Source organism: Cupressus sempervirens, chromosome 2, assembly GCF_028749045.1.
Source record: "Cupressus sempervirens isolate cs-2001-9-10 chromosome 2, ASM2874904v1, whole genome shotgun sequence".
Taxonomy (NCBI): Eukaryota; Viridiplantae; Streptophyta; class Pinopsida; order Cupressales; family Cupressaceae; genus Cupressus; species Cupressus sempervirens.
In genome coordinates, this window is record NC_143119.1 from 604020761 (window position 1) to 604041469 (window position 20709).

At 32.1% G+C, this 20709-nt stretch overlaps 1 non-coding gene across 1 annotated transcript; it reads left to right on the top strand.

The window, feature by feature from the left end:
- The first annotated feature begins 11449 nt into the window (after nt 1-11449).
- Nucleotides 11450-11521, top strand: TRNAC-GCA (transfer RNA cysteine (anticodon GCA)). The gene has a single exon. It is a non-coding gene; the product is annotated as a tRNA-Cys (tRNA).
- The last annotated feature ends 9188 nt before the right edge of the window (nt 11522-20709 follow it).

Below are 20709 nucleotides of genomic sequence, written 5' to 3' on the forward strand. Positions count from 1 at the left end.
GATATTGATGGATCATGAAGTATGATTGAAAATGCTAACTTCGTCAACATGTAGCCACTACATGAGATAACGTAAGACCTTTGTTTTTTTTTTTGAAATGTAAAATGGACATTGAACTACCTACAACTAAGGTTTGAAGGTGTGACTCATCACGCAACTCGTTAAAATAGTGCACCTAGTGAAATGTGTCTAAAAAATGACTTTTTGAACATTTGACCAAAGGTTAATCTAAAAATCTCTACTAATTGAATTTAAAATTATCATTTGTTGTTAATAAAGTATTGTATAACTATATGAAATGTAACATATATGTAACTTAAATGGACCAAATAGTTATTATTAATCATAAATATTTGTTATATATAAATTTTATATATAACACAAAAGGACAAATACTTCAACATAAAAAGATTATTTTTTGTTATAAAAATAACACATTATTATATAAAATACAACCTATATCCAACACACAGGGACCATGAATTGGAGACTAATATTTTTTAACAATCTCAAACATTTCATGAGAAAATACAAGGCATTTATTGGTATTCACCTTTTATATTTTGATGATACATATTATTGATATGGTTTACTTTATGCATATACATTGCTGCCTCAATAGTGGTACACATAAGAATAGTATGTGTACCCTAAGATATCAATGTTTATTTAAGTGAGCATATTATGTTTTGAGTGACATACATATATTAGATAGCTATGATATTTTGTTTGAGACAAAAAGTTATTTATTTCACTCATTAATGAATTCATTTATTTATTTTTTCTATAACATTTATAAGTTTTCACGTGTTCAAGACTTGGTGTATTTTTTATCAACATTTAGATTTTTTAATATTTACAAATAGAACAATTAATTACAATATATAGTAAAAATGTGTTGGAAGATTGGAATCTATGTTCACCATAGGGTGATCCACTATTGGACCCCACTCCACTATTGGGTCCTCTTCCCTAATACATTTGAATTTTCTATCTATTCCGACTTTTCTCTAATGACCACCTATTCTAATCCCTAGGTAGCTACCATCCTAGGTACATGTGACAAGGGAGTTGGTGGCATATTCTCATGCAGGCATACTCCTTAGTTTCAATTGGAGGATGATTTGACTTAATCTTCCCAAACATCTTTTTTTGACCTTTTCAAAAGCTATTTTAATTTCAGCTTTTTCTGCCATCCTAGTCTCCTACGTATGACAGAGGGAGAAGAAATGGGGAGCTCTTGAGGTGGTCGGCCTTGGGAAATTCCCCAAGACTTAGACGATGTTTACATTATTGGCTAGGTATATGTGGGTAGAGAGAGGTAGGTTTAGCTTAGTTTATTATTATTATTTTTGGAATTTTTAAAATTTTTTTAACTTAGTTAATTAAGAATTCATGTTATTTGTAAAGGGATTTGTTTGATGGTGACAAGGGGTCACATGATTCTATTGAGTCCTTTTGTGTATTTGCCTTAGGATAGTTACTTATTGCACTTGCTTTTTTTTCCATAAATGTTCTCCTATTACTATTTTATGTGCTAGGTACCTAGAATATTCCTTTTAATATTTTATTGTTCTGTAATTGGGGAGTGGATTATTTTCACTCCCCATACATTTTCCAAAGGTGAAATGCCCACCTACAACAATACTACCAAGATTTTGTCTAAGTGTATACTCTTCTCAATTAGATTCTTTTTTTGTGTTTGACTATTCCATCATAGATTCTTTAGGTGAATATATATATTTGTTGATAGAAAGAACTAGACTTCATGGCAAATTAATAAAACTTAAGAGCCAAATACATAGATGATTAAACATGTAAAATAAATTATCACTTACGAATTTTATTCCAAGTTATGAAAAGCACAACTTATATCTTTCAATGCAACTATTATATTCAGAATCTTATTAACTCTATTGATAACATTCTCCTACATGTCATTCATGAGATTCATATCTACCAATACATCAAGGAGAGGAATCACATACAAGCTTACTTCATAACACATGAAATATAATGTAAAAGATTGCATTACAAGTAAGGATATACGCATACAACCTTTCGAATCTTCCTTCCACAGTTTTCATTTGATAACAATGATACAATCCCTTACATCACAATGAATAACAATAGATATTTACAAATTCACAACCCAATGATGATGACATGATCATTGAACTTTCTTCACACAAATGGAATCTTCTCCACCTAATCAAGGGTGAAACCTAATACTTCATGGCATGCATCTTCACAAAACCTACACATAACACACACAAATAGGAACCATGGAGGCTCACCTCCCAGCCTAGGCTTCTATGAAGCCACCCACTAAGTAGGGGAAACAAGATCCAAACCAGTTTCACTCCGAGCTTACAAATGCATGAACATCACATTTACAACACTTAACAATCCCATCCCAAGGTATTTCACAAAGGTTCACCAATGGAACCTTGAACATAGGGTGAGGGTGTGCTCACAAGGAGGTTTTCCATATCATATCATATCTGCCATAAAACAATTTTCATGCCCTTTCAGGGCTTCACAATTCAAAAAATGTCATGCCTTTTCGGGGCTTCACAAATCAACAAAATATCACGCCCTTTCGGGGTTTCATAAACATTCTCCACCACACACTACCAACAACTTTAGCTTCCTTCAAACCCATACTTCATGTACTTCCTTTCTTCACCATTTTCCCCTATCACCCCCAAGGTAGAATATGAATGAAAATGACATACAATGGAGCCCATACTCTAAGGTCCTCAATCATGCAAGCCCAACTTATGCCCATTCACCTTGGACTTCTCTTCCCTTACCACAAGGGTGAGTGAAGCCCTCACACTCATGATCACATTCACATCCCAATCCAAACAAGAAAACAAAACCAAGAAGAAATAAAACAAGAAATCTTCAAGAGCACATCACATTCTCACAATGCCACAACACAATATCAAAATCCATAATGTAACAAGAATACATCATATTCTCACAATACCACAACACAATATCAATCCATTATGCAAGACTCCCACTATAATGCATACTCCATTGACACATTCCTCATACTTGCAGATCTACTTTACAATACTCAAGAATGAGATTGAAGCATGGTTTGGAACACTAACCTTGGTCCAAGCTAGGGTAATGATAGTTGTATTGGAGCTCCCCTTTTTTTTTCCTTCCAAAATCTAACTATCTCTAAACTTAGAGAGTGGGTGAATATCCCACTAGTTTGTCCAAGATCCTCTAATAAGGCCTTCCCACTAACTTATTTAGCAAAGACACTAAGCCACTTCCTCTTACAAAGTTGTCTCCTCTAACTTTTCTATTTTTGACTTAGTGGGAACATGGGGAAAGACACAAATGATAACTCCAAATTCGAATTGATGGAAGAGTGCATCAGTAAAGGGGATCCCTAGGTTGTCTAGGCACTCACATGATCAAAATTAGGTTCCCAACTTGATATAGTATCATATGGCTGACTTGTTTTAACATAAAGGACACCTTGGGACCACCTAATGACCACTCAAAACCCTAGTCAAGTCCAACTTCGAATTTCTTATGATTGAGACCCATCCTTCCCTTGTCAAGTGGGTTTAATTACTTATTAATAGGATAATTAGTTTTAGGGTAAATTGCCACCATGTTCTAGCCCAAAATGACTTGTCAATCACACATAAAATTCACAAGTGTCAAGTGACACATAAAAACAAATTGACCTTACCATGACATACTCCTAATGCATCTAAATTATGATTAAAAATTTCCTCATGCAAACAAATTTACATTACGAACAAATTTTTTTCACAATGAGGCTTTTGAATCTTCCAAAGATTCACCTTGGTTAAATAATATTCACAAAGGTTTGGAACTTGTTTCCCCCAAAAATTTCCATGGTTCTACTTCGTGCACAATCAACTCTAGCATCAATAGTCCAAGGAGGTTATATAAATAAATACCATAAATGCATACAATTTCAAATGTGATGTAATCTTATTAACATAATTCAATTAAATTTCCTCTCCTAATCATTTCAAATAAATCATTCCAATGTTAAAATATCAAGGTCTGCATATCACAATTCATCAACAAAAATCAAATCAACATATGTTTGTGTATCATGTTAAATCATAAATCATCATGATCAAATCAACATTTATCTGCACATCACATTAAATCATAAACCATCATAATTGAACTAACATTTATCCACATACCACATTAAATCATAAATCACCATTATCATATTAACATATATCTACATTTAAAACATAAGCCATCATAACCAAATTAACATTCCTCTGCATATCTCATAGATCATCATAAGCATCATGTTATAATCTACTCTTGTCCATATGTGTTTGATCATTCCATTCACAATATTAGGTGCATAGTGTATATTATAGATGCAAAACACTACTGTAAGTGTCAAAATCACTACATAAAGTAAACCATTGTCTTAGTAGATCTTGAAATGTCAAATATCCAAATATTGAATATCAAATGGAATAACATACTTCACACATAAATATTGAATCACAAGCATTTCTACAGTTCAACCTCTATCAAAACAATTGAAAATGTCTAGTTCATGAATGAAATCATTAATTATATCGTTTAGGCCTTAATGTGCAGACATAAGTGTGGATCCTCAAAATGCAGATATATAATAAATAACCCTATAGTCTCGAAAGTTTATCAAAATACCAAATTAAAAGTATCGTGATGCTATTATGTCATTTACACTATGACGGTTCAGGTGAGGTTAAAATATAATGTTTATTATATTTATTAATTTTAAGACATATTAGTTGTAGTTAATATGTACAATTAACATTATCTAGCAAATCATAACTTGAATCTCATGACTAGGTTCTCAGCTTGAACATGTTGAGTCTCACTTTCACGCGATCTAATATTATTGAATGGGTATTACACTTATAATAACCCAAATTTACATTATTCTCTAATCGGATCTCATAATTGTTATTAGTAACAAGATGTTCTAACCTAATTGACTTCTAATCATGTTCATTTTGTCAGATCTATAATAGGGTATTAGTGTTGGCCTTGCATGCTTTCTCTAAAGAAATTTGACTACATTGAATCCAAATTTATTGTCTACAATCAGTACAAATTCTCAAGTTTTGTTATTATTTTATTTGATTTATCTTCGTGATAGGTGGTGTGGTTACAATAGATTCTTAATTTATGGATTGAGCTCAATTTTGGCTCCTACCAAAGTCACATATAGTTTCTTCATGATAATCTCATCATTTAATGCAAGGTCATTCAAACTTTAAATATAGGTTCAATAGTCTAGCCCCTTCCAACTACTCACTAATTACCAACTTGAATATGAAATATTCAAACACACATGTGAATATGATTTAAAATATCATAAAATATAGATTTATCCATCTACCTATTATCCAACTATTATATTATGAGAACAATCTATCTTCCAAAAAGTCAACTAACTTGTCAACATTTGCATCATTAGTAATATGGTAGACATCTTGTATAATTCCTTGATTATCTTCAAAGTTTTGGAAAGCTTTAAGTCAATTGTTGAGGTTTGATTACCTTAAAAAAATCCTTCCACATTAAACAAACTCCTATAATTAGATGCCACCATTTTAGATTGTAAAGATGAACAAATTAAAATCCACAATAGGTGATCACTACTACAATACAGAGGTCAAATCACATTTGTGGATATTGGTTGTACAATTGTGAAAGAAAACCAATAAATAGAACAAATCAGCTTTTAGTTTTGTGAGCTATTGCATACACTCTGATGTAGGAGCATTTCAATTGTATCGAAAATCACTAACACTAAAAAGAATTTTCATTTATATTGTTTCTATTTTGGCTTAGTTGATTCCTTTATCACTTTTATAGAACTCATTCATTCTCTCAAATTTTGAAGATGAATCTTGTCAAGAGAAAAGTTTGAAATATACCAAAATTTCAGTTTTAAATACCCCAAAATTCCTTGTTACTAAAGAGCCATTGGTTGCAATGTTTGTGGAATAGTTGAGAAGATTATGTAGAAGCTTTGTGATAGGGAATACTGACATTAAAAAAACTATTGTGATAGCAATGTACATCAAATTATAGAAGCATTGACAATTAACAAATCATTTTTCTTTCCTCTTAGAAAGTTTCGTGCTTCATTCTTATGACCATCACCTAGATACAATGAGTTCTATTGATTTCCCTGAGAACATAAATCATAATAAAAAAAGGTGATTAACATTTGTAAACGATATCAATATCTTAAGAAAGTTTAATCATATTAAGCGAAGGTACCTACCTCGTTTTATTAAGGATAAAGAGCAATCTTTTACATTGACAAAAATTAAATTAGAATTGCATCATTCAAAAATTGTGAGCTATTGCATACACTCTAATGTAGGAGCATTTCAATTGTATCGAAAATCACTAACACTAAAAAGATTTTCCTGAGAAATAGATTAACAAATTTGACTCAGAAAACTACACAGTTGAATCATAATACTAATATCACATAATATTAAAGACTTATATTTGTTGCTTGTACAGCTTTTATGTGTATAACATTAAGAGAAAGTAGGTTTTTCTTATAAGACATAGAAGATTAGCTTGTCCTATTGATTAATTTCATAAAAGAATTTACAACTTTTAAAAACCCAACTACTTATTGTAATTTTTTCAATATAACATTACAAACTAAGCTCGATAGTTAAACCTCCTCCTCTTTGAGTCTATTGTCAATGGAATGTCATTATCTCAACTCTTCGTCAAGTTTAATTTGTTTACCATTGCCTTATGTATTTTTTATTTAGACAACACTTACAATATATTAAATATTTAAACTCGAATAAGCTATACTCGAAAAAGTCAATTGCTTTAACTAATAATTCAATTTGTTATTGCTTAACTTATTTAACAAAAACAAATAACAAAAGAGGAGGAATCTCTTTCTATTTTGCTTTCTTACAAGCCTCATATTTTCGAAGTCCAGTTTTTATCGATTGGAAAAATGTATGAAACTACTCTAGTTAGATGATAAACTTAAATATTATACTCTTTTAATGAAGCATAAACTTAAATATCATTTCTTGGAGAGCTAAAATTTTTATTGTTCAGTTGAGAACCAACTCTCACCAACTTTGTTGTGAGACCGGGCGTTGGAAGAGGCCAAAAGAAGCTTGGGAAGAGAGAATTTGCAGATTTTGCAACTCTGGGAAAGTGGAAACTGAACAACACTTTATTCTAGAATGTGAGGCCTACAAGGATAGCAGGGATAAGTTTGCGGATACTATATGTGATAGTTCTTGGCATAACCTGTTCAACGAAGAGTACATTGAGCAATTGGGGGGGCTCATCATTAGTCTACACAAGAGGCGAACAGCGCTACTTAAGTTTGCTTGAGTTGTCTTGCTGTCCCATAGGCTATTTTTAGCCTCATGGACGTTAAAATTTTATCTATCTATCTATCATATATATCAATCGAAAACACAAACATGCTTTTAATAGATTTGTCCTCCTTAGATACATTTCCTTGTTCATCAAGAAACTTCAACTGCTATAGTTACTTTTCTTTCTCACTAAAAGTAATCTCCTTGTTTTCAGGCACCATTAAAGTACAAGCTGACAGAACATTTAAAATCTTCCAGCCATTTTATGAAATTCTTGCATACAAAATCTGTGATTTACGCAAACAGCTTAGATCGAATAACATGCAATTGGATGGATACTGGAAATGGATTGTTGAATCCCCTCCTCAAACTTCACATCTCATCATCTTGAAAGCTCCCAAAAGCATATGTCCCCGTCTGCAGAAAATAATGAGCGATACGAAACAAATTGTTTACTGATTGTTGAGCTGGTTCTGATGGCAGTTGACTCCTTCTGAGCCAATCTCGGATATCGTTCCTCCCTCCGCGGTGTAAGACTACCAGATTGATGGCACCATTGATAGTCTCTATCCAGGGCACCATTCCTGATTAACAATTGATTTGGGATCAACTCGATGCATTCTGTAAAATTGGCTAAACCAAAATGGCATCAAGGAGTGCAGGAAGAATGAGGGCGGCCTTCTAGACCGAGCAGCCTGAAGAGTAACCGTTGTTTTCAATGACACTTGGCTTCCAAGTCATCACATGCATACATAATGTTTTCCTCCCGCTTAATTTTCACGGCACCTTTTTGCGGCGTATGACTGCCTGAAAATCCGAACAATCAGGCCAATGTTTCTCAAGGACTGAAGCCTATCGGCTTAAATATCTAATGTATGTTATTGGATATGTGGTAGCATTTGTTTGTCTTTCATTTTGTAGAGGCCACATTCTTTATTTAAATATCTGAGTGTTGCATTCTGTGAGACTTGATGTCTGATGGGTTAGTTAAGAACTTTTCAACTTCACCTGTAAACCAAGAACCCATTGACCTTAGTTCAATAATTCTGAATTTCTATTTATCAAATTTTTGTTGATGAAAATGGTTGAGTAATTTGACACTTCTTCTAGATTGGTTTTTGGCTATTTTAAATTCATAATTTGTGTTGTTGAAAATGAGCCACTAAGCTGATATTTCTTTAGGATTATTTAATATTTTTTGTTCAGTTAAGTTTTACGCTAAATTTAATAACTTGTCTTTTTGGTTTTAATTGTGTTTCTCTATAATAAATTTTTATTTTATCTTTCGATCAATGCAAATACTTGCAACGACAATGTTTTTGTTGATTTACTCAATAGAGAAGAGAAGAAGCAACATGTTTGATCACTAGTTGTAGGGCACTCATATTAACCCCACGAATTCCATGAGTGCCTTTGGTTCTTTCTCACTATTTCTTGAGTTTGAGTAGACACATATTTTGAAGTTCATGTTTTTGTACTCACTCATTTTGAATTCATTTATTTAAAAGTTGAACAAGGGTGTGTAGGTTATAATAGGAATTGAAGAGTGGCATTTCTTGTGTTTGTTATGGAAGTTACAAACTTTTGAGGCTAACATAGTATTTATCTGTAGGAATGGATGAAGAGATTAAACAAAATACCCCTTCAAGCTATATGGATTGTCTTCTAGTTCTAAAAGTGAGAAACAATTAGAAATTATAACAAGCCAAAATGTTGTAGGAGATATAGAAGGTTCACAAAGTAGGCTTCTTTGTTTAGAAACAAAGAGTGAGATTCTTAAGAGTGAATTTCAAAATTCTTCTCAAAACAAAAATGGATCTATAATAATGATGAATATCATCAAAGATATTGGAGCAATTGGCATTAAACACTTATAGAGATTGATACAATGACATGTAAATCAATAGAGCAACAAGAGATGAATATTGTTGCTTTGGACATACAAAACAACTCGCAAGAGGAAAGTTATGTAAGAGTACATTTAGTTCTCTTTAATCTTATTCATGGTCTTAGATCTAATTTTCCAAGATTTAATCCAACTAAAATATATGTTTAATCAAGATTGATTTTCAATTAGAATACTTGAATTCATGTGTTTATTTTCTTGTTGGACTTTTTAAAAATGTTTAATCTTTGACATCTTTCATTAAACATATATTCTTTTGTAGTTTTCTTATAGATTATTTTCATCAAGCAATGAGGGGTCATAAAGCATAATTTATAACCAAAATAAAAAATAATTTAACATAATAATAAATCTAGAATATTTAAATGAATTATTACAGATTGCATAAACATTATATTTATGTTCATTTGTGGTAATTGGTTGGTTTCAAGTGGAATAAAACTTCAAAATTTAAAATAACAATTTACTAAATTTTGGATTCATAATAATGAACATTTTGTAAGAAACAATTATAATAAATAAACATGAAAATTATTTCTAGCAATCAAAATGAAAAATGACACTAATTTATAGAGTTTAGAAAATGTTTTTGATATTAAAAGCAACAAAACAAAGCTGTTGGGCCTATGTAGACAAAGCCTAGAGGGCGAAAGTGAGCAAAGTGACACTATTAGCACATTAACAACACAAAAAAATAAAAATAAAATAATCACATGTTGTATACAAATAAATTAGAGAAGTTAATTGTAATTCTACTCATCAAATTAAACCTTTATTATGAAATCGTATCCTCTAATTCTCAAACACCCTATATAGAGACATATTTATCTTAAGATTCTCATATATTGCAGATAAGAGATAATGGGAATTCTTAGTCAATAGAACATTGAGTAAACTCACTACCAAAGGGAACTCCATTTATTATTGTGTTAACTTTTTAAAAAATGTAGTATTATTACATTTTAATGGTAAATTAAAGTTGAAATTCCCATGAGACACACCTTGCACAATGTTAGCTAAGGTTTCACCCTATATGCACCTCCCCTCTACTCTTTTCTATGTTTCTCTTTATTCTTTTTGTGTTTTGGATTTTTTGTCTAGAGCACTAGCTTGCATTTTGGGTTGGGTAGCGCATTGTTGTTTGAAGTGTTAAGATTGAACAATTGTGTATGTTGAGTATTTTTGGTATCTATTGTTGTGTATATGCCATTTTTATATGTGGTGTTATTTTCTTGATAGATAACTCTTCAATCAATCTTTTTTTTCTCTCTCCCAAGAGATCAATTTTGTTTGGACTTTTGTGTACTTTATGTTTGATCTTGCCCTAATGTCCCTCCTAGGAAACAAGTTTTTTTTTGTTTTTTGATCTGTAAGAGGCTGAAGGCAAGGTTAATTATTATTATTATTTGTAATTAATTATTATGATTATTAGTTTAGCTTGAGTAGATTCGAACTCAAGATCTCCCAGATAAGAGGCTCACAATTTACCGTCATGTTGTAGGCTCTTGCCTTAGGCAACAAGACTATTAAAGTCTATATTCAATTGAAATTGTTTCTTGTAAAGTTTCCTTGGTTAAGTTCAATGTTTTTGAAGTCTCGACTCCCTTGATATAATGTCTAATGTATTTAGAAGGCTGGATGACTCCCTTTGAACATGTCTACATCTTCTTGTTGGCTCTTGTTAGGTCATCTTCTGTATTCTCTTCTACTTTAATTGAATAGTATAAGGTTCAATTAATGACCTTATCTACTACATTTATGAATTATTAAAAATAAAATAAAACAAAATAAATTGTTTTGATATTTGATTGCTGCTTCTAAATTTAATATCTTTTGGGGTCCACTATTTCGTCAACCTTTCTTTTCCATTTCGTTTGGTTGATCGACGTTAACATTCAAATTGTTCCCCCGTGGTTTTAAAATGTTTCCAGCGTATAGTGTTGTCAGAAAGATTGTGCACTGCATTAAATTTGGAGATTACAATAAAGCATTTAGTTGCTCCTCATGGAAAGTAGTTGCTACAGCTCTTTCTGGCCATCAAAGCGAAAGGGATTAAGTATGCATACAAAACTAAGAATGGTTTGCCGAATCTAGATAAAGTATTTATTTCTTAGTATATAAATTTAGCAGTCATCACGGGCCTATAGCTCAGTGGTAGAGCATCTGACTGCAGATCAGGCGGTCCCTGGTTCGAATCCGGGTGGGCCCTAACTCATAGTTATTTTGTTTAGTATTAAAAATAGTTATTTATGTTTAGTTGAAATAGAGTTGTGATATTGTTATCAAGGTTAAAGTGTGATTTTGAGTCAAACTCATTGACCCATGTTTCATGTAGCGATTCAACATGAATCCATCTCTTATGAGAATAAATGGAACACTTAGCACTCATTGGATAGGTGATGTTGACCCATGTTTCATGAGTAATGATTCAACATGAATCCATCTCTCATTAGAATAAATGGAACACTTAGCACCCGTTGGATCTAGGTGATGTTGTTATGGTGTTTTATAGCCTGAAAAGCAAGTAATTTTCTATAAAACATAATTATTTATGTGACAATTAATTAATAATTAACTTAAAGCAAGATAAATCATAATAAAAAAAGGTGATTAACATTTGTAAACGATATCAATATCTTAAGAAAGTTTAACCATATTAAGAGAAGGTACCTACTTCGTTTTATTAAGGATAAAGAGCAATCTTTTACATTGACAAAAATTAAATTAGAATTGCATCATTCAAGATTGGTTATTATTTAGTTGTATAATTTGGTTGGGAGTTCTTATGGTTGTGGACACCCTATAAACAAGAGTTGCATTGCATTAGCACAATTCCCTACAAATCGCAAGACAGGTAATTGTGAAAGATGAGAGGGAAGGAAGGAGAAGCATCTGTTTAATCATGTTGGATAAGTGTTGCTTAGTTATATTTTAAAAACATTCATGTCTTTGTCTTTTCTATGATCTCATAGACTATTTAAGTAAATAAAATTTATTATTGAAACTTATTATGTTGAGTTTTAATAAAAGTAAAAATATTGCTATTTTATGTGTTTTCCATCAGTCTATTGTACAAATTTATCTTTATAGCACACCCTATTGCATCAATATATTATTGGCACAAAAAACAATAATTTAGTAGCCTTCTCCTATGTTTGGCTTTGAAGCTTTGGCATGACATATTTTCTAAAATGATTATTTGAGTCATTGGAGTAAGCCATTTCTATTTCAATTAGATAAAGGTACAATAATTTCAAAAAAGGAATGACACAAGCATTCACATTTATAATTGGGAAGCTAACCAAATTTTAGGGTGTAAATAACACAACAAGACCTAATGAACTTTAAATTAATTTATAGATCAATTTTGACTTGAATTATCTATAGTTAAGCAGCTACTATCCTTTCCTTTTAATCTCAAAATAAACCAAACCCCTATGGATCTCAACATGTTTTTGAACCCCTATGAATCTCAACATTGTTCACATGGATAAAAAGACCAAGTAAATCTACAAAAAGAGTTTACGTTCAATAAACAAGACTCTATTAGGAGCAACCCTTGATCACAAGAAATTGTTTTTGTTTATAACTCTTGTTTTACTATCCTTCTAAGTGTACCTAGTGGAAATAGAAAAAGGAGTGTCACTTTTTATATCATCGGATGTGGTTCTTGACTTGTGAGAAGGAGGAGGAGGAGAAGAAGAAGAACAAGGAGAAGGAGGAGAAGAAGAGGGAGGAGAAGAAGGAGGTGAAGAAGAATAACAATAATAATAATAATAAGAATGAGAAGAAGAAGGAGAAGAAGAAGAAGAAGGCAAAATAAAAGGAGAAATAGAAGAAGAAGGAGAAGTAGAAGGAGGAGTAGAAGAAGGAGGAGGAGAAAAAGAAGGAGAAAACGGAGGAGGAGGAGAAGGAGGAGGAGGAGGAGGAGGAGGAGGAAGAGAAGAAGAAGATGAGAAGAAGAATGATAGGAAGAAGGATAAGAAGAAGATGAAGAATACAAAGGAGAAGGAGATGAAGAATTAGAAGAAGAAGAAGGAGAAGGAGAAGAAGAAGAAGAAGGAGAAGAAGCAATAAAAGGATGAGGATAAGGAGGATGCAAAAAGAAAAAGAGTAGAAGGAGAAGGAGAAAAAGGAGAACGATAAGGATAAGAGTAAGGAGAAGGAGAAGGAGAACTAGAGGGAGGAGAAGGAGAATGAGAAGAAGAAGAAGAAGAAGAAGGAGAAGGACTACTATGACCTTGAGGACATTGGAGACCCACTTAGGGTAAGATTGACACAAATAGAATTGAAACAACATATTGCATTATGGTGGAAAGAGTTGCAGAGAGATAGAGAAGAAGAAGGTGAGATGAGGATCACTAGATGGAATCTAACGGTTATCAAACTTAAGGCTAAGTTCATATCTAATGAATATGAACTTGATTTATTCAAGATATTACAGAACTTGAAGCAAAAGGACATGTGTATAAAGGAATACACTGAGGAGTTTTCCAAGATTACCATTAGATTTGGTTACTAAGAGATTTCTAAGGAAAGGGTGGCTATGTATGTTAATGGTTTGAAGTTTAACATTCAAGATGAGATTCACACATTAAAAAAAAGTTAGTATAAGATGTTTATCGATATTCCCTGAAGGTAGAAGATAAGTTAAAAAGGAAATATTAGAGTAACTCAAGAGGAAAGGACAAACAAGAAGATGCTATGAAGGATAAAAAATAGACAAAGAAAAACCTAAACTAGATGCAACTAAGAGAAGGAGAAGAACAAGGAAAAGAAACAGAGTAGAAGGAGAAGGAGAAAAAGGAGAACGATAAGGATAACAGTAAGGAGAAGGAGAAGGAGAAATAGAGGGAGGAGAAGGAGAATGAGAAGAAGAAGGAGGAGGAGGAGGAGGAGAAGGACTACTTTGACCTTGAGGACATTGGAGACCCACTTAGGGTAAGATTGACACAAATGGAATTGAAACAACATATTGCATTGTGGTGGAAAGAGTTGCAGAGAGATAGAGAAGAAGAAGGTGAGATGAGGATCACTAGATGGAATCTAACGGTTATCAAACTTAAGGATAAGTTCATATCTAATGAATATGAACTTGATTTATTCAAGATATTGTAGAACTTGAAGCAAAAAGACATGTGTATAAAGGAATACACTGAGGAGGAGAAGGAGGAGGAGGATGGGGAAAAGGAGTAAGAGAAGAAGGAGGAGAAGGAGAAGGAGAAGGAAAAGGGGGAAATGAAAAAGAAGGATGAGGATGAGGAGGAGGAGGAGTGGTAGAGGAAAAGGAGAAGAATAAGGAGTGGGGAGGAGGAGGAAGATGTAATGTCCCCTTTTCTACTATCTCCAAAAGTTGTGACAATCACCTAAATATCTCACACTATTTTAATCAAATGTTTATATTGTAAGAAAAATTAATAGAGATTATATGAGTTAACACATGATATAGGTATGTTAATAGTAAGATAGGTATGGGATATGCAATGTATATTATTCTTTTTCACTTATGATGATAGTTTGATTCATTTGGCTTGATATTTATATGGATTATAATTGATACTTAATGCTCCCAGTAATGACTATGATGTGAGGAAAGATAGAGTTAATACATAACTGAATGTGATTCTTCAAGTGATAAAGGTTATCTTCAATTGTCAGTATGGTGCTCACACTTGTAAGGTCTCATGTCTAGTCTTATGGGATTTGGGATTGTTTCCACAAAACATATATATATATATATATATATATATATATATAGAGAGAGAGAGAGAGAGAGAGAGAGAGAGAGAGAGAGAGAGAGAGATCCTCTTCAATAAAATACATGTTGCAATCTCAATATATCCTGATCCAGTATATAGATTATGATTCAATATTCTTAGTGACCTTAAATGTATAACCTATGATCCCAATATCTTTCTATATAAACTCCAATTATAATATGCATTGGTATCTTCAATGAAAAATCTAATATATGCTACAATATGAGTGTGAATGGTTGGTAAGTCTATTAAAATCTCCATTCCTCTTAGTTGGATTTTGATCCCACATTGCCAATTATGCGCATAGGCTATTGCTAATAGAAATTGACATAGTAGAGGCAATTCTTCCTAAATTGAACAATGCACCATAATATATATATATAAATAATGATTAGGATTTTGTATATTTTAGACGTTTAACATGCATACAACAAACCCAAAATGATGATGATATGTTGGGTATTATTTCTGATAATATTAAAAAAATTCTTGTAGTATAGTATAGTGGATTTTAGATGTTGCAAGGATTATTTATTTGTGATTGATGATTGTCAAAAATGTGATTTATATGTTGATTGGGTTATTATTTCTAATTTAGACAGGACCATTGATTGTATTTTAAATAATATTACTGTACTTGTCGTAGGCAAGATACTATTGCATTCACTTGTTCACAATTAGTAAGATTGTTATATTATTTTACACCAATCAAGTGTAACTATTTTTCCATAAACTGAATATTTCTGAAGAATTGATACTTATTTATTAATTTTCTATGTTATGAAATTTCTTTATCTAAAATATGATTGGTTGGATTGGATTGGTATTATAAGAGGCCTTTTTTGGAGGCTCCTCTATATTGCAATTTTTGGTCAAATTTTATCTAACCATTATATATAAACTGTTAAGAGTAATATAATTATATTAATTAAAACTATATAATTATATAAATAATTCTATTAACAATTCATATGACAACAACACTGACCCATCCATAGAAAATAAATTTTTTAACATTTTAGAATTTAAAATGAAAAATTTCTTCTAAGGCGTGTTGAACAATGAAAAATTGATTTAATTAGTTTAGAGAAAATTTGTAAACCTATTGAAAATGGTGGCTTGGGAATAAAAAGACTAAAATGGAAAAAATAGGTTATGGGAGCCAAACTAATATGAAGGATGTTTCAAAACCCAAAAATTAAGTGGGGTAAGACTCTTTACAAAAAATTACCTCGATCCCAATGACAACAAAAATATCTTTAGCACCCATAATATACTAAGAAGCTCCAAAATATAGAACTTTATGTTGGAATGTATGAATATTATTACAAAAAATATATCTTGGGACATAGGGTTAGGTAAAAAAGCCGTATTTTGGAAGGATTCTTGTGGTACTTATTCTCTTCTTTCTAAAGTTATATCCCAAAATATCAGGATCACTCCCACCAACTAATGCAAGGAACCTTGAGTAACTATGTGGACTTCCCTGAAGGAGATCCAAGTCTTGAATGAAAATGAAAATATTTAGAAAATACCCCCCTAAGTATTGACAAGAAATAATAATCATCCGCCCTTCTGGCTTCTAGAACTATCAATCCCAAAAAAATTGCTGACTCTCTTGTTTGGTTGGGTTCTAAAACTGGTAATTACAAAGTTAAAGATGGATACTATTCCTTAGTTAAAAAATAGAATTGGGACCAAACCAAACTTCCACTCCAGTTATGTTGGGATAAGTTGTGCTTGCCTTAACTCAGTATGTTTACTTAGGATGCACTTCAATAATGTATCCTAAAAATAAATGGTTTAAGAAAATAGGCTTTAAAGGTCCCTCTAGATGTGTCTTGTGTGAAGCACAAGAAGAAATTGTAGATCATATCCTATTGAATTTCCCATTTGCTCACCCTTAAATAATACCTTCTACCTCTTAACCAAAATAGCCCCACCTATTTTAAGCTAATAATTAGGGAAGGAATGCAACCATAGGATCTTTAGTGCTAAAATGATGGAAATAAACAATATGATTAATAAGATAGAAGCAATCAATATAGAAGTTACAAATAATAGACTTAGACAGATTAGATCTTCAAATAACATATTTTATCAATGGGATAATGGGATCCAAAATGACTGGCATAATCTAAATAACCCCCCTCATTATAGTAATGGTGATGAAGAATCTTCAGTGGCTAGACAACACTACATATGCTCTCCACCACAACAAAAATGGTATAATATAAATTTTGACAGGGCTTCCCATGGAAATCTCAGTTCAAGTGGCATTGAATGCACCGTTCAAAATTGGAAAAAAGATATATGTGGTAAGATTGCAAGAGCTATAGATAAGGCCACAAATAACATTTCTAAAATAGAAGTCCTATTAGAAGGATTAGTCATATGTAGACCTCTCACAATTAAAAAACTTGAAATTGAAGGAGACCCTTAGATTGTAATTAATGCCATTATAAAAGGATTAACCAATAAATAGTTTTTAAATTGTAAATTACCAAGAATTATTTGTTTGTTAAAATACTTTAACAATATTAACTACAAACATACTTATAGAGAAGGTAACACTGAAGATGATAAAATTGCAAAATTAGGAATCAAAGGAACACATTTTTTTAATTAACTATGACAACATTGTCTAAATAAGTAATCTAATCATTATCATCTGACTAATAAAGATTATCAAGACTCAAAAGTATGATAGGAATGATATTCTCCATTTGTGAAAATTTTAAATTTTGTAATTAATTTTTATTAAGAAAATAGGTTTTGAAGTGCCCCTAAAACCTTGTACAAGGAACCTTAAATATTAAGAATTAAGCCCATAAGGAAAAATAGGACACAAAAAAACAAAGCCAACCAACGAACAAAAGATAGACAAAAAAAGAGAGGACCAAAAACAATTGTTAAAAAATAGAGAAATAACACAAACAACACTAGAACACCTAAAGGGAACCTATCCCATATTCTTGAGGAGCCTTGCATCCTGCATCTCTAACTAGTCCATCCTCCACACAACTTATTTGATTTGGCTAACATAAGTAGGGGTAGTTTTAGTCATCTTTCTAGTGCTAGCTCTAACCATTTTCTAGGCCCATCCTTGATATCAGTAGCACCTTAATGGGGAGTTTCCAAGAAACCCACTTCTTAGGGTTCTCAACTAGACCTTCACTTCTAGGTCTACACTAGGACCTCTATTAGAGTCCTAAGGTGTCTCTCTAGATTCCTTCTCACCTTAGGATATTCAAACCTATTCTCCTATTCCCAAGAAACTCTCCACCAAGTCTAACTCCTTAGCAAACCTCTTGGCCCTACACCATCAAACCACTTCAAGACTCCTCAAACTATCCACTCAACACTTTCATGGATAAATGGACCTTTAAATTTCTTATCCCCCTATTCTTAACCTTAACTAGTTATTGTACCCTTTACTCCATACTTGATCTTTTCATTTCAAATAAAGTAGGGCTAATTGGCCTAATAGCCCCAATTAGGCCTCCAAATAAACTTTTGGTCAAATTACTCTGAAACTTTCTTAAGGAACCTACAAAAAAACTTCATCACAAATATCCTTTTGGGAAAGCTTTAAGATTTTGTTGCTTTTAGGTACCCTAGCTGTCCGTAAAGTCCAATGTCCAAAAAGAACAATTCTATAAGGGTTTCTATCTATTTTCAAACTTCCTTCTTGATTTTGTTGGGTTTGATTTTCACAATACTAGATTTCATTCCCGTAGTATCCCATAAGACCATTCAACACCCCTTTATCAAATTCACTCCACTACCAATCCATCCACCCATTTACTAATCCAAAACTATGATTCTTACTGCTAGTTGGTGTGCACTAGAAATGTGTACTTATCTAAACCATTCTATCCAAAGAAACCTATAGATTGGAAGGATTGGATGGCGGCCCAGAGATCCCTATTCATGGAGTGCAAAGGCATTCAAAGGAGGATGAAAATGGCTCTCAACTGAGCCTAAAGAATGTAGCCCTTTCTAGTAAACCATGAGATGAAAGATTTTGAGACAAAAGAAAGAGTGCTAGTGTCAAAGAGCTTCCATAGAAATGCAATGCAAATGTAACAATACTAAATGGAATGCAGAAATGCAACTATGCTAGCAACATGAGAGTATTACAAAACCATTCTAATTAAACTAAGTGAACTATTTTATTGCATAAGGAAACTAAGATAATGCAAATGAAGCTAAACTAGCATGAGGATGCAAGAATGAAAGAGAGATAATATAGAAGTTCTCCACAAATGCTCCTAGAAAATCTGTAAGAAAACCTGCACCATAACAATAATTCAAATTTGGGATCCTTAGTTGAGAAGAGAGCTCTCCCTTTTAAAGATGTATAGACAATTGAGATCAAGATCAAGAGATGAATGCTAAAGGGTGGGGGTTGATTTTTAGCATTATTCATTTGCAAGAATATTTACACCAATGAGAAAGAGTTGACTTTTTCATCTCCATGTGAGACAAAAAGTCGTTTTCTTTTATTTTCAAATTGGGGAAAGTGCTTTATGTGTTCAACTTAGGATAAGTGGTGAAAAGGGTATTTTTATATAATTAAAGGGGGGAAATGTTCATTTTAATTAAATATGAACTTTGGATATAGTGGTAAAACTATAGGATAAAATCAAATAAATTGACTTTTAAAGATTTGATCTAGGCAAATAATTAAAAAAATTAGCTAGAATGTTGAAAAGGGGGCTAATGGTCTAGATGTCCATTTTTGGGTAATTAATTTTTCCCCTCTTTGACTAATATGTGATCAATTTGGGAACACATTACATCAAAGAATGAAGAAATCAAGTAGGCAAAAATAGATAGAGATATCTGATTTTGAAGGATGAAATGCAGAGCAAGGTAGCAAATCCTAAATGTACAGTCTAGTAGTGACAATACTGAACACTAGGAGAGAGAAATTATATTAGAACTCAAGAAGAGTACTAACATAAAGAAAAATAGACAAATCAAGATAAAATAGAAAGGTCAAGCATATGCTCCTAAGAAATAGATAGCCATAACAAGCAAGCAATTTGTAGTAATAATAGAATATTCCTACCCTCTTGGGATCAAAATCAAAATAACATATAGGGGATACAAAAATGAGAAAGATATGACAAAATTGAGATAAAGAAAGGTCCATGATGATATATGAGTGATTAAAACACAAGAGTGACCACTAAGAACTAATAGAATGCCCTAGTTTGACTAAGTTTGACCAAAAAAATAAGCCATAGGATTAGGTCAAAGTGAGAAGAAAGATGAAAAAGAGATGACATGGAGGGATCCAAGAGGATGGAAAAGAGTGGAAATGACAAAGATGTGAAGAAATAGTAATACCCTCATGACGATTCAAATATTTAGATTTCAAGAGGTCAGCTAACTGCATAGAATAAGAAGAAATTTTAAAATGCAAATTTGACCATCAAGATGAACTTAGATCTCAATTTCAATCCTGAAACTAGATCTAGGACATCAAAATTAGCTAGGGATGCAATTTTTGTGGAATCCTAAGGAGTTTGAAAAATGGGTCAAAATTGAGTCAAATAACTATATAAGGGGTCCAAGGGTCATGTTTTACTCATTTTTCTTTTGTGAATTTGAGAGCTTTGAGTGATTA